The sequence below is a fragment of the Daphnia magna genome, unplaced genomic scaffold, assembly GCF_020631705.1.
Source record: "Daphnia magna isolate NIES unplaced genomic scaffold, ASM2063170v1.1 Dm_contigs179, whole genome shotgun sequence".
NCBI classification, from domain to species: Eukaryota; Metazoa; Arthropoda; class Branchiopoda; order Diplostraca; family Daphniidae; genus Daphnia; species Daphnia magna.
This window is the reverse complement of record NW_025533156.1, coordinates 62,820-73,234: the sequence shown is the minus strand read 5'-3', so window position 1 is coordinate 73,234 and position 10,415 is coordinate 62,820.

The window sequence follows — 10,415 nt, the reverse complement described above, 5'->3', positions numbered from 1 at the left end:
AATTTACTAATAACTTAACATACTAAACATCAAAAACCGTTTTTTTTTTCTATCTTCTTAATAGGTGACCAGCCTAACTCACTGGCGAACCTGGAAGGAAATCTTTGAACCCCATACTAAACACCCGCCTCCCCCCCCCCAGCGACAGGGATAGGACGATCGCGTACCTTTCCTATTATATCGTGGTGATGGTATCCGGCCTAAACCACCTGTAGAACCAATCGAGTCCATAATAGAAGTAAGATTCAATTAGTAACTTATTAAAACTACTTTTTATCTAATTTTTTTCCTTCTTCCAGAAATCTTCATTTGAAGCACCAACGCAGCCGGACTTTAAGATTCACAAGGAAGGTTCAAAGAAGGGAAAGTTTAAACGGATAAATGGATTAGGTAATATAATTTTTAAATACTTAACCCTTTTTCATTCAAAGAATAATGCTTTACGAAGAAAAAGGTCAGCGGTAAACTTTGATTTGGCGCTGTAGTTCACGCTCTGCTAAAGACCCTTGCAAAGCAATCATGACCCAAAAAATTTCCATTGCCGTTGATTTCTTTGATCACTATAACCAGCAAGACTTCCAGGAAAAGCCACACAACCCCACCGGAGTAAACCACAATCATCCACCAGACTATGGAAACCATAGAACAGTAAGCATAAATTTTAAAATAAAAATTCATACTCAATTTTCTAATTAAAAACCAATTGTATTAGGTTTCCATCTTCAAAATTGCAAAAAAACCTGTGTAACGGAAAAATTCAAAGTGCCTGGGCGAATCATTATTGAAGCGATAAAAAAAGCGAAAATTTCTGGGAGTAATATGCCGGACATCGACAATGCTACTCGACGCTTAATGTGTTTAAATATTTTTTAACGAAATAATTTGCCATAATACTTTTTTTCATTCGCCCAGATACCAACGTTCAAAATTTTTGCCGTCTAACCCTAGAAAGGATGAACCCGTTTTTTTTATGTAGAAGAGGCTTTCTTTCCTCCCGATTTCTATCGAGGAGCTGTTTATGCTAGTACTGGAAACCAGCAAACACGCCACCTCCTATTTTTTACCCCTGTCATGAAACGGTAGTTTGAGGATTGCAAGACGTGGTTTTTAGACGCTATACCTTCCACTTCATCCAAGATCCTATTAAACAAGTAAAATCTATATTAAGAGCTTTCTATTTCGCATTCGTACAAATATTTATTTTACCTAGCTTTTCTCCATAAACGGCTTCATAGACAACGATAAATGTGATCTAAAGCAAGTGCCACTGCAATTCTGCTGCATGACCAGACGACGGGTGGTTGATTACGTTGCTGTCTTTGAAAAGATTAAGGTATTACAAACAATTAGAAAATATGTTTAAGTTCTGTTTCTGACAATTTTCAAATTCTGCGAACCTTACTTTTAGGACATCACCCCTCTCCCCAGGATCCAAAGAATGGTCAGCGACTTCGAAAATGCAGTTTTTGTCGCGGTCTGGAAGCTTTATGGAAATTGCATTCATGAAAGATATGAAAGAGGCAATTTTCATTGGTGCCAAGTCAGATTCATATCGTTAAGAAGCTTCACTATATGGAGCTTTCGGCAGCGTATAACAAAAAGGAGCCATATCAGATGATAATGGGCGGATGATAATAGATCTCCGGTGGATGCCTCGTCATCCGCTGTGGGATCCGCCTTCGGTGACCGGGATAGCGCGTCCGGGATCGCGTGCTCCTTGCCCTTTCGCCATACGGTTTTGAAGACGTAGGGCGATAAACGTTCTTTTAACCTTTGAAATTTGGGGTTTTCGATGGCGCCCAACGTATAAACATCGAGGATGGACACGAGCGCCTGATGATCGATCATAAGGGTGAACGACGACAGGCCTAATAAATACAATTTGCATTTTCGGATGGCCCACTCCGCCGCCGCCAGCTCCAGCTCTACTATGGCTTAGCGCAAGTCTGTTGGGGTGCACCACCTGGAGTTGGCGTCTATCAACTTCCAATGGTCGTCGTGTTTATGTAGTAAGGCATATCCCATACCTTTTGATCGGGACGCATCGACTTGAATGACGGTCCCACGGCCGGGATCAAAATGGGCCAATATGGGAGGGCGACAAAAGCGCTGTTTTCACCGCCTCGAACGAACGTTCGTGATCTTCCGTCCATTCTTAAGCGTTTTGGGCGCTAAAAAGTGGGTGGAGGGGTCCTTTTGCAGCCGCAATTCCCGTTGAAAAACCCGCCAACTGCTCCACCAATCCTAAAAAGGCAAGGCCTAATTTGCTGGGGTCAACTGTCACGCCCCCATGTTGCATTTCATAGCCGGCCCATACCAGCTTCTTCTGAGCAAACTTGAACTTATCCACGTTGAGGGTGATTTTTGCTGCGCGACCGGCCTGTAAAATCGCGCACACGCCCTCGACATGCAACGGAATTAACGATCGAAACGCAGGATGTCGTCCACTACTCTGACCGTGTTTTGTATTGTACCAAAAGCGGCATCCGCCCACCGATTATATTCGTCACCCGACGAACATAGACCCATTGAAGCACGCAGGAACTTATAACGCCCCCAAGGTGTCATGAACGTGGTTAGATGCTGGCTCGCTGCGTTGAGGGGAATTTGGAAATATAGATTTGTGGCGTCAAAACTGCTATTTAAAACGACTTCGCCGTCGATCTCCGCCACTGCGTCCCTTGGCGTGCGGGTTGGGTGGGTGGGATGAGCAACATGTCTATTAAGCCTGGTGTGATCGACGCAAATACGGAGCTTAACGTTTGGTTTTCGGAGCACCACCAACGGCGCCGACCAATCTGTGACCTCCGTTACGGGTGCTATAATGCCAGCGGCCTCCATGCCATCGAGTGTTTGCTTCACTTCAGCCCGGTCTGCAAATGCTATCGGGCGGGTGCCATTCACATAATATGGAATGGCGTCGCCTTCAGCTGGATAATCATCTCCGGGGCCTCCATGCACCGTAACCCAGCCGATTGATCGAACACATCGATAAATGGTTAGTGATGGTCGATTTAATAGACGCGCATTGTTCCTCACTGAGGCCGTTCGGAATATAGACCCCACGTAGGAAGTCACACGCCGAGGACGTTACCGGTGGTTCGTGATCTGTAGTGAGCTGCGATACGTTCGGTCGGGAGTGGGAGTGAGGTTGCAGATATTGCTCGTGCAATATATCGAGGGCGATACAGTTGAGCCAGCTGACTAACATGCCCGTAATTTCAGGACATATGACCACCGTTACGGTGGCGACGCGGGTGCCGTATCGCAAGGCGACATCTGTTGGCCAATGGATAAGAAGGGTGTGGACTTGTTGACCATTACCAAGTCGAATGCCGAAGACGACAAATCCGACTCTGTCAGACCAAGGGCCAACAATACGTCAGAGCCGCCGACCATGACCTCCGCACCGGGATCGGGCGTAACATCGGCGTATGGTGGCGAGAACTTAGCGGTTGGCGTTCAAAATGTCCACTGAGATCGTAGGGGTTCGTCGGTCTCGGAAGAGCAACTGCACGCTGCCGATAGTGATGCGCACCATTTTCGTTTTGCCCCCGGATCCGGATGAGCCACTGCCACCAAAGCCACCGCCACTGGAGTTGCCGGGCTTAAATTTGTCCCGTTTCGGGCATCGCTGAGAAAAATGGTTTGGGCCCCCACACGCCCGGTTGAATGAGTGGTTCGGCCGCAAGCGCTACATGAAGGACCGCTGTCCGGGCGGAAAATTGATCGGTGTTTAATGAAAGAGATGCCGGATTGGCCGCTTAGAGAGTGTTCGTTTGATTTGGCCGATTCCTCACTGCGGCAGATATTTACGATGTCTTGGGCAGTAGGAAACGGGCTGATAGCCAAAAGTTTCTTCTTGGTATCCGCGTCGAGAATTCCTGCCATGATCCGTGTCGCCATGCGGGCGTCGGCACATGTGCCGCAAAGGTCTGCATCATCCGCCAAACGCTTGAGGGAGATATAAAACTCGTCGAATGTTTCCGCCTTCGTTCTTCGAAGGCCACACGATCCAATGCAATGTTCCGCTTTGCTCGGACATAACCGAGGATTTGGTCCAGTACCTGATCCGGGGTAGTGGGGTGTTTTGGAAGGACTCCCAGTGCTACCTCGACCACCTGCTGCATGGACGGGTCTAGGGCCATGCGGAAAGCTGCCATTTGCTCGGTAACCTGGTAGGTCGCCAATTCGTTGAGGTCAGCAAAATCGTTCCATCTGTTCCGCCAAGTATAAGGTAATGAGATGGAAACGTTACCATGTAGTTTCTCAACACCAGATGGATCCAAGCGGCGTCATTTAGGATTTAATGGCGCTGCAAGGGGTACAAAGCCACCTACACCACCACCTGTGCCACCGCCACCACCACCACCTAAGCCGCCACCACCCGCACCACCGCCTAAGCCGCCACCACCCGCACCAATGCCGGCCGCCACTAATGCTGCCAGTTGCTGGGTGTTGGTCGTTAATTGAGCCGTCTGATTGGTAAGGGATTGTTCCATAGCGTCGATTCTAGCAGCCTCCGCCGTAGTGGTAGCCGATGCGGCGTTGGCCGCGTCCAACGCATCAGCCACCGATGTCATCGTATGGGATGTTCCGGGTCGATCCGCGGGAAAATACTGACCGGTGCGTAATTTGGTGTGACACGTTGCCGATCGTAAAGAGTATTTAGGGTTCGGGGACATGAATCACACGACCAGAGAAAAACACAGATGGCACTGACGTGCAGAAAAGCCGAGACAATGGCCGCCACCATGCGATAGAAGAAACCAGAAGTGATAAGCACGTTGTCCACGCGACGAGAGAACAAAAGTAAAATGGCCGCCTGTGGCGTGTTCGTCACGATCATGTGCTCCAACGACCCTGGGTGTAAGCACAAATCACCTACACTGTCCCGATCAGATGTGGTCCGGAAAGTTAATGTTAGGGGATTGCAGATAATGACACGGTCATAAAAATCACAAGGAGAGCGTTAATGGCGTGGGCGAGAGAAAAAAAATGGCCGTCCTACCACGAGAAACGGCGGTCAAAACTTTCGGTGCCCGCAGGCCGAGATTAAGTTGCAATAATTGAAACGCGTCACACAGAATAAAATAGAAACAATTACATCACCGTAGGTTCAGTATGTAGAGACAACTGCGCCATGTTACGTATCTGTGTGTATTTCTCGGTTTAGCCACTCTCAGTTGTTGTACACGCCGTTACTCGACACTCACTGACTTCCTCAGCCCCCCACTCTACTAGCGTGGGCGGGCTCTAGCGGTCAACATAGGAGACCAAGATCTAACAGAATACATTGAGAAGAACTGCATTCGTGGTCGAATTTTGGCCTCCGAAGAACTGTTCGTGCTTTAATCTGCTCCTGCGAACCAACAATGATTGTGAAGGGTTACACAACGCGTGGAATAAGGTACTAAAAATATTACAAAATACGAATTACTAAGACATACTTTCCCACCGTTCTTTTTTTCTCAGTTAGCCGGTGGCCCTAACCTCCCCTTCTACAAGCAGTGTTCTGTCGAATACGGAAAAACTTGATTCGTTTTGTAAACGAATACGAATAAGCAGTACAAACGAATACGAATAATGAAACAAATAAAAAGGACGTTTTATTCGCGAATACGAATAATATTAGAATAACGAATAAATTTTCGATTAAAATATCCAAAATCATAGACCCCTGGATGCTCCACTATGGCTTTCAGAAAAAAGGTACCCTCTTGCGAGGAACACTATACGAAAAACCGAGGATTTTAGGGCGGATCGTAAGAGTAATTTTCCGCCTGGTGCGAGCGCCATCTGACTACAAATGAGTCTCTGCGTGGAGTGAACACCAACACATCCACAAGAGGCGTTCTCGTCGGGTGGAAAACGTTTAGTGTTCCCCCAGAAGGGTACCGTCGATTGAGGCTACTTTACACGCAACGCAAGAAAAAGTGTTTTGGCGCGCAACGTTTGCCCGAGAATCGCAACTGGCAGGAAAAGGGGTCATTTTTCTCAACAGAAGATCTAGTTTGTGACAGTGTGTGGGAAAATTACATAGACGCAGGTTGAAGTGTAAATTTCTCGTCAACAGTTTGAGCAGAAAAACTCGATCAAAATTTGTTAAAAGTAAGTTTGCGGTTTTTAGCTCTTAAGTTCACATATTTCCATTTTTTTTACATTCGTGTGAAAACATCTACTAAATAACAGTGTGTAAGAAAATATGGGGTGTAGTGTTTTTCTGTGGCTGGCAAACTACGTGTGTAAAGTAGCTCCTGGGTTTTCAACGTTTTCGGGGCTACTTTATACAAAATGAACAGGCGTGTAAAGTTACCCCACGCTTTTTTTGTTAGTCGATGTACACTTTGTTTCAAGGTCTTTGGTTTCCTTACACATTTTAGGAATGGTAAGGCTTTACCGGAGAAAAGAAGGAAGCAGAAAATATCAATACTTTACAAAAGAACAGCTAGAAGCCGCTTTAATTGAAATCAGAAAAGGAAATAGCTTACAAAAAGTTGCTGAAATTTATGGAATTCCGTTCAGCACTTTAGGAAAAAAATTTGATGGCTGCATCCCGGGAGTGTGGGCCATCCAACACTGATGACAACAGATGAGGAAAAGGGGATTGTTGAAGGGATCGTTACAATGGCTGAATGGGGGTTTCTTGTAGATGCAACAACACTGAGAGTCATCGTACGAAAATTCTTTATGGAAATTAAGACAGATGTCTTAAAAGGCAAGCTTCCAGGTCAAGATTTTATATATTCATTTTTGAATCACCATCGCGACATTCTCAGCCTGCATTTGTTCCTAACTACTCGAGAAAGAGAGCTTCTGTGTTCGCTGAGGTGTTAAATCAGTATTTCGACCATCTTGAAAATACTTTGATTGATGTCCCTGATGAAAATATGATTAATTTCGATGAAACTAATCTCAGCGATGACCCTGGGAAAAAGAAATGCGTTTTCAGAAGAGGGACTAAGTATCGATATCAAATAAAGGACTTCAGCAAGTCCAACATTTCCTTGATGATTGCGGGCACAGCAACCGGGGAGCTGTTGCCTCCTTTCATTTGTTATAAAGCAAAAGGAATATTTAATACATGACGGATTGGAGGAGCAAAAGGGGCACGCTTTACTTCGTCAAAGTCTGGTTCGTTCGATGCCACGACTTTCGAAGAATGGTTTTTTTCAATTGCTTTGCCTTATTTAAAGAACAAAATTGGAAAAAAAGCTCTTATCGGCGACAATCTATCAAGTCACTTTTTTTTGAAAGTTTTAAATGCATGCAAGGAAAACCACATTAAATTCGTGTGCCTTCCTCCCAATGCAACGGATTACTTACAACCTTTGGATGTTGCCTTTTTTGGGCCAATGAAACGGAAATGGATAGAGATCCTCGACAATTACAAGGCTGATTATCCTAACGTTTCCGCCGTGAAAAAAGATTTTTTCCCGCAACTACTGAAAAAACTTTGGCAAGAGATCGAGCAAACTGCTAGTACCAATTTAAAGAGTGGTTTCACGCGATGTCTATCTCGCCAGGCAATTCTATCTCAAAGACGATTTGAAACACTGCCAACTTCGGAAGTGCAAACCACAATCACTTCAGTGCTAGTCGATGTTTTGAAAAGTAAGAGATACAGTGAGAAACCAAAAATGATTCGGAGGCAACGAGTGGCCGTGGAAGCTGGTAAAAGTCTTACGAATGAAAGTTCTGAAGATGACATCGACGAAGAGGGTGACTCATTGCTCGATGAAGAAATGGAATATTCGTCTGCAGATGAAGATACTGGGTCGGCGGAAGAAGAAGAAGACAGTGGCCTTGCTAACGTCTCAGATGATGCACAAAGCTGTGAATCCGAAAGTGAAACGATTTCTCCTGATTTTGAAAACACCGTTTCGGGAAAATGGATCATAGCTTTCTTTTCCGTTGGGAGGGCTCGAAAACCTTATGTTGCAAATGTAATTAGATATCGTAACAGCAATTCCCTCGAAGTTATGTGTCTACGGAAGAGGGCAAAGGCCAGTGGTTGTGTTCGACTAACACAACAAAAAACACATTGAGAGGTTCCACGAAAGAAGAACATATTTCTCTCATAAGTGAGCCAGGATTGTGTACCAAGGTCACGTCCCTCCGAAAAGTGGAAAAGCTTCTGATATTGCCTTTGAACTCTACCGTTTCTTAAAACAAAGGAAGTCTGAACAGAACGAACATTCAGAACGACAACATTGTCGTTATCTGAGCCGATGGGACAAATGTCAACACTGGTAAAAATAACAGTGCTATCAGATTGCTAGAATTGAAACTCGGTAGACCACTGCAAGGGGCAATTTGTCAGCTTCATCTCAATGAACTTCCCTTTCGGCATCTGATTATGCACTTGGATGGAGGAACTAGTGGTCCAAACAGCTATAAAGGGCCCATTGGATTGGCAATTATTAATGATTTGAGACAACTGCCTATTGTCAAATTCAAAAGAATTAAAGGACGTATTCATAAACTCCCGAAAGAAATCGTTCAGAATTTTACTGGTGTCCAAAGATATTTTTAAGACACGTGTCTTGCCATAAGAAAAGGATTTCCTCTTTCTGAATCTATCTCAAATCGAAGCCCTGGTAAACTTTGTGAGTCAAGATGGTTGACGAAATTCAATAGAATTATGAGGCTATATGTCAGTACCCTGAATCCAACTGATAGTCTTCGAAGGTATTCCCGTTAATATTTTTTCTTACTCTTATGCATTTTAAAAATTATCTTTTTTCGTTCAGACTAGCGTTTATTGTAATGTATATATACTGTTGCGCACGTTCACGTGCAATGGGAACGTGACAACTGAGATGAGGGATGAAGGGTGAATAAATGACAATGAAAAAAAAGACTAAATAATTGGCTTGTAGCTCTTGATGTTGATTCTTCAGTTCCGTTAGAGCCTGGCGAAGTTCCTGTTCTCCAGCGACGAGATTGGTACCATTATCACTGTAAACTACTTTCGGCTTTCCACGTAGACCTGAAAATCGGGTAAAACAAGGAAGAAATTCCTCGAGACTGAGACCTTCGGATACTTCCAAGTGGACGGCTCTTGTTGTTAGGCACGTGAACAGACAGACCCAACGTTTTTCATATCTAAGTCCTCTTCCACCAACTCGCACCATAAGGGGGCCGTAGTAATCGACTCCCGTGTAGCTGAAAGGTGGAAGATAGGGAGTAAGCCGGTGAACTGGTAACGATGCCATGAGTGGCGGAATGGGTTTCGATGATCTCCGCTTGCAAGGCCAGCAGGTGTTGACAACCGATTTGATGACGTTACGTCCAGAGATTATCCAGTAACGTATACGTTAATCCGCCAGCAATCTTTCAGATTTGATGTGGAGAATCCGCGTATGATAATCCCATACAATCCGCTGCGTCATGAGTTGATCGACTGGAAGCAGGATGGGATGCTTTTGGAATAATCAGCTGGAGCCTGCAGTATACGTCCGCCTACACGTAGCTGTCCTGTTTCATCCAGGAAAGGGCTGGACGTTCGTAGTTTCGACTTCAGAGGCAACTCTAAGCTCTTTCTCAAAGCGTAGATTTCTTCCGCCAGTTCTTGAGTACGTTTAATGCAGAGTGTGAGGGCCGTTCAGTGTAGTTGTTGGCTTGCAAATTCTCATCTTTGCTCTGACGTTGGTCGCGAACCTCCTGCACCAAGCGGTAACTCTTTGGATCTTCAGTAAGCTGGAATATCTTTTTACACAGTCATCAATCGGGTGATTTTCGTCCTCCGTTTTGACGATGAAGACTCGAATTACGTTTACGTCACTTTCCTCCGGCTCTGCGATCTCTTCCCAAATATCCCACTCCAACTCGTCGATGTTCTTCGGGTCGACGCCATGACTACACAGGTCCGCGGACTTTTTAATTCCGGAAACGTGACGCCATTGTCTTCGATTTGTGTTCCAGAAGATCTTGCCAATCCGATTGTTCATGAAGGTTTCAAATCGGCAAGTGCGGTAATGGATCTAACGTAAAACGGTTTGAGAGTCGATGTGGAAAGTAACTTCACGTAAATCATATTCGAGCTCCCGACAGATTATTAGGGCGATATTTAAGCCTTCTACAGCAGCCTGCAACTCCAATCTTGGGATCGTGAGTCCTTTCACTGGTGTTACGTTAGTTTTAGCCATGACGAAGGACACTTTGATCGACTGGTCCTCGAAGATGAAACGAAGATACGAAGATACGCCACAGCTTCAAATCCTTTTGTGCTTGCATCCGTGAATACATACAGGTGTTGTTGCGTCCAACGTTCACGATGATGTCGAAAACATCTTGGCACCGTCAGCAACTCCAGGTTCTCCAGATGGTCGTACCAGTAATGGAAGCGTTGACCCCATTCTTCGGGGATAAGGTCATCCCAGCCGATTCTTTTCTCGTTCGTCCAGATGTCT